At 40.8% G+C, this 5,288-nt stretch overlaps 1 long non-coding RNA gene across 1 annotated transcript; it reads right to left on the bottom strand.

Moving 5' to 3' along the window:
* Positions 1–1,085: 1,085 nt before the first annotated feature.
* Positions 1,086–4,196, bottom strand: LOC104964851 (uncharacterized). Its single transcript, XR_800472.1, has 3 exons — positions 3,695–4,196; positions 1,999–2,144; positions 1,086–1,590 (listed from the first exon to the last, which is right to left on the bottom strand). It is a non-coding gene; the product is annotated as an uncharacterized lncRNA (long non-coding RNA).
* Between the last annotated feature and the right edge of the window lie 1,092 nt (positions 4,197–5,288).

The following is a 5,288-nucleotide window of genomic DNA, read 5'->3' as shown; positions in this document are numbered from 1 at the left end:
TGCCTCGCTATCTGCTGGACTGCCTGTCAATCTGTCTTCATCCATCTCTTTCTTTGACTTTGTTAACTCTCAAACAGCCACACACACAGACACACACAGTGCCTCCTTTTCAGAATAGATACAACTCCAAATTGATTAGGAGTTACTGGATGAACTCGCTTAAGGACACCCTGAAACCAGACCCTGCAAGCAGATTGTTCTTATTGGAAGATCTTTCTCGAGTTAGAGAAAATCTCAAGTTCAATTTTAACCTCACTATACAAACCCTAAAGGCCTAAAGTAATGTGTGTCTGTCTTTCTGCATAACAACAGACTAGCAATTCACAATGACATGGCTCAGCGGAAAACTCCTGGATCTGAAACTCCATTAATGTTATTACTTACACCTGCACCTTTCCTGCTATGAGAAGGATATTGGATTGGGTTATTTCTGCCCCCAGGAAACACCAGCCAGAAGTCCTTGACATATTCTTGCATTCTTTGTGTGTATTCAATATGTGCAAAACAATGAGGCGGCAGATTGATCTCAATAAAAAGCTATACAGCAGTCTTGCTCATTTACAATTAACAGTTGTAAACGTGGTTTACAGCAGGGTGGGTGACAGTGAGAGAGCATTGGGTGAGTATAGGGGGGGAGATTCGGGCCGATATTTATGTCACATACACTATATACTGTGGCCAACCGAGCCACCATATTTTTCGACTATAAGGTCACAGCTGCTAATTCTACGGATAGTTTGACATTTGGGAAATACAACTATTCACTTCTTTGCCAAGAGAGGAATGAGAAAATCGAAATTGCTTTAATAACTGTTCATAAAATATGTACAGCCAGGAGACAGCTAGCTTAGCATAAATAATGAAAATATTGTGAAACAGTGTCCATGTAACCAAAGGACATAATTAACAAATCAAAATAATGTTTTTGTCTTTACAGTTTTATATTCAATAAATTTTCTTGGCAGCAGTGGGAGGGACTTCCTGTGTTAAATATTGAGCTTAAGAAGAGATGGTTTTGAAAAGTATTATCTTTATAAAAAAAAAAGAAGTGAATATTCATGTTCTTTAATCACTAACATAAAAACAAGGTAATGTACATAAGCATTCAACACTCCTTTTCCAGTTTGTTTTCCAGTTCTCACAGCCGGTTGGATAACCCACCCTTGGAGAACCACATATTTCCAAAAAACTCCCACCAGCTTGTACACAACTGCCTAAATGGATAAACTAACCAGTTCACTCTTCCCACTACAATCCAAGAAAAGCTGTATCTTTGGCTTGCTACAGTCTTTGTACAATTGGCGCCATGATAAACGCAGATACAGCCATGTAAGCATTATCTCCCACTAGTTCTCATGTATCTGTGTGAGGGTCATATTTATCCACGCTCTGCAGGTCCTTTTGGAGCGCGAACGGCCCCCAGTGATGTTCTCACGGCCCAGCATGGCCACTGCCCTGCACTCTATCCTCCTCTCCTTCATTCTGCCAAGGGGGATCCATTCTTCTGTGTCTGGGTCGAAGTGTTCAAGGAGGGTGGTCTGGCCCCCCCACCAGGTACAGGCTGCTTTTCAAAGACACCAGGCACATCCTCTGCAGGGAGCGAGGACATGACAGTAACTGGGTTTCAATCCAAGCTTTTTTATGTTAATTTCAGATTTAATCAGAGTTTCAAAGGCATTTTGTTAGCTGTAATTCGGTCCTTCAAAGTGTTTATTTGACGGATAGTCTACAGATTTTTATCTTTCACTGTCAGCATTTGTATTTTCTCCTTTTTGTTCTGTTTTTTTTTATTTTTGGGTGTTCATATTTTATTTTTGTTTATTTTCAACTCTTTTTATATTCACATTATGTGCAGCCTTCTTTTAACATGTTGCTGTGACCAGAAAAATTGGGATCAATGAATCTGATCTTATCTTTTTTGTGTAGCTTGTTTTATTATGAAGCCATTTCTTTCCCAGAGTTATTTTCTTTATAATTTAGGTTTGATATCAGAACTACCTTTATGGGGGCAAGTGGTTTGGATACTTCACTGGTCCAATGTGTAACTCTCGATCTTGTTGTAGCTGCAGCTGCCCTTGACGCAGAATGACCACCTGCTACATAGATGTTGTTTCCCACAACAGTCGTGGAGGCGTTCCCTCCACCTGCGAAAACCGACAGGATCATTTCATCAATATCATTCTGGTCAATATAGGAGTACTTTCATATCTTGGGAAAAAATACCAACTCGCTTTTTTAGTTTCTTAGTTTGATAAAAAAAAAAGGTTGAAACCAGTGTCTGTCAGTTCAGCATAGGGCTAGAATCAGCAGCCAGTTAGCTTAGCATAACACCTGGGAACAGATTACATATGCATGAATTGGCATGGCAAAATTAATTAAACATTGTTTATAGCAATAGAGTAGCTTGGCTATTTAAAAATGTTTTGTTTGTGTAGGATAGCCCGTGTGTCCTATTGACGATTATCTCTGACCGATCAGTGGGTGGCAGTGTTTTGATGCCACATTATAAGCCCAGCTCATTTGGAAACTCGACAAGGTGGTACTAGAAAGTTCCAGATACAAGATACTAACCACAACCTGTGTGATTGTTACGTGCCGTGTGTGTCTCTTCCCCTGATTGTCTGTCCCCAGGTGCAGCCTCTCTCAGGTGATCCCAGTCCCTCATCAGGACCCCATAAAGGGATGAAGAAGCTTTCTTCTCCTCTCTGACTGCCATAAATCAGCGGGTGATCAGGCTGTGTGCCGTGTGTCTCTGTGTGACACATGTCAATTGTGTTTTGAGGGCATGTGCCCCATTGTAATTGTGCTGGAGTACCACTGAGTGAGAGGTAGACTAGTGTTAGAAAGTGTGAGGGGATGTGCGCCTTTGATAGTCTTTTGAAAAAAGTAATCTTTTTTTTATATCTTGAATTGGCTGATAACTTTTTTTTATTTAGAAAATATTCAACATCTTTGGTTTTACAATTGGGTTTCCTCTCTCTTTTTTCCCTTGGGTTATTTTCCCGTTGCCCTATTTATATCCTATAATTGAGGAACACAACGGAAAACTTAAGAGCGCTTGACCGCTTGTCAAGTTGAGTCGAGCCCTGGTGTAGCTCATAATTTAACATGAGGTATAGAAGTGACAAGTTATAGCTTTTGGATGTTTATGTGCACAACTATTTCTTGGTTGGGAGCAGTGATTTATTGTCTATGTTGTTTTGTAAAATGTAAGACGAGCGGTTAGTTAGAGAGTTAGTTAGCCTTCCTGGAACAAAATGATTTAGACAGTCTTTGACAGACAGACACAGAGAGTGCCCAAAGTGGACCGAAATGCACCAAAGAGACTTAAAAAGATCACAGTGAGATAAAAATAACTTTTTAAAAAGTCAAGAAAAACCTGCAAAATGAAAAAACAACCACAGACCAAATAAATATAAATAGGCAAAAATATTTGCACAGAGAGATGCAAAATACCACAAAGAGACAACAACAACAACAACAACAACAACAACGAGCTTAACAACCATGAAGGCCTTTTTGCATGTGTGTGTGCCTAGGAAACAATGTCTCATTACTACCATTGTACATGACTCTTATACAGTAGATCAGTAAGATTTTAATAAAAGCTAAGATTAAAATGTATAGAAGTACTGTTCTGCTTTCACTTTGTCTTAGTTCTAAAGAAAATGAATACAGAGAGCTGATCTCTGACCTGCCTAACAGCAGCCTGCAGGCCTCTTTCTCCAGGGTGAAGTATTTGTGGAGCTGGGAGAACGCCAGCATGCCCGGGCAGTTGTCTACATGTAGCAGCAGACGTGCCAGGAAGGCCCTCACGGCTCTCTTCGGCTCCAAACTACAGCAGGTCAGCAGCCTTCAGCGGGCTCTCCACCATCAGCTGGGTCATGGTGAGTCTGGAGGAGTGGGTGTATTCTACCAAACAGACAAGACCTCCACTTCCACTGCAGGAGAGGAGAGGAGAGGAGAAGAGGGGAGAGGAGAGGTTCTGAAGTTTGGAATGTGCAGTCATCTATACACATCAGCAAACACAAGTTTCATCCTTAAATATTCCGTATTGTTTTAATGATACAAGGACGTTGCTTGACTGGGCGTGGTTTAGAAATAAGATGTACTAATAGATCATCACAGTTGATAACTTACCTTTTATACATTTATTGTAGAATATTGTACACTGAAAAAAAGTAAATGTGGACTTTGATTAACCCTCCATTGTCTTCGTTTCCCCCCCCATTACTTTGGTGTTTGCGGTCCAATTTGACCGGTCCTGTTTTAACTGCATTAACACAAAAATCATTAATCATCACCAAATTTCATTTAACATCCTTTCAAACTGTAAATACTGTATCAGACTACTGGTATACATGAAAAACTGCAGTAATTATAAAAAGAATAGACACTGAACATGTAATGCGTGTGTCAGGTGTGATCCATGTGGGGGGAGGGGCACATAAGAGCGGGAAATGTATCAAATTGTTCTGTGTGTTTGTGTGTGCCAGGTGTGATTAACATGGGGGGATGGGCACATACTGGGGGAAACCCTATGGGGAAACCATAGGGGAAACACATCTTGAAGGCTTCTCATTTATCTAATTTCCCCTCCTGGACTCCTGGACTCCTGGACTCCTCGGTCCTCCGGTAGTGACCCGGAAATTGATTTCAGCGCGCCATGTTGAAGCATAGCCACGGGAAGTCATTTTGCTCAGGGGGTGCTGCCAAAAGTGGGGAGGGGGCCGCTTAAAAAAAAAAAAAAGGCGGTGCCCGGCTTTCAGTGATACGAGCCGCATAAATTGTTTGTTAAAGGCGAGACACGGCAGGCAAAAACATCGTTTTTCATGCACTGGTCAATTTTGAGATGTTGTGCTATTTTGATTCCATAACATGTTTTCTTTCAGGCTTTTGGAAGGAAAACGTACAAAATACACACTTAAGTGTTCATTTTACTATAGTTTGTATATTTCTCCTAAATTCACCAAAAGTCAGCATTCTAACGTAACATAAAGTACCGCGACCGCTGTTTGCACCATGTCATCAGAGATATCGTTGGAAAGCTCGGTCTCTCCTGCAAAATCTCATCTGATCCAAATATGGTCATTTCCTTCGTATCAGCAACCAATCGTGAAAGTACAAAAGGGTCTTAAACCAAGAAACGAAATCTCATTGGCTGGTGTCAACTTCTGACAACGTGATTCGTTCAGATGCGTCACGTGGTGTGCTAAAACACTTCCTGGTTAGCTTTCCGCTATAAATATAAATCTCAAAATGGCAAAAGAATGGCGAAAAAAACTTTC

This window comes from Notothenia coriiceps, unplaced genomic scaffold (assembly GCF_000735185.1).
Source record: "Notothenia coriiceps isolate Sejong01 unplaced genomic scaffold, NC01 NC01_scaffold00037244, whole genome shotgun sequence".
Classification (NCBI taxonomy): domain Eukaryota; kingdom Metazoa; phylum Chordata; class Actinopteri; order Perciformes; family Nototheniidae; genus Notothenia; species Notothenia coriiceps.
The sequence above is the reverse complement of the archived record's forward strand: the minus strand, read 5'-3'. Positions and strand labels throughout refer to the sequence as shown.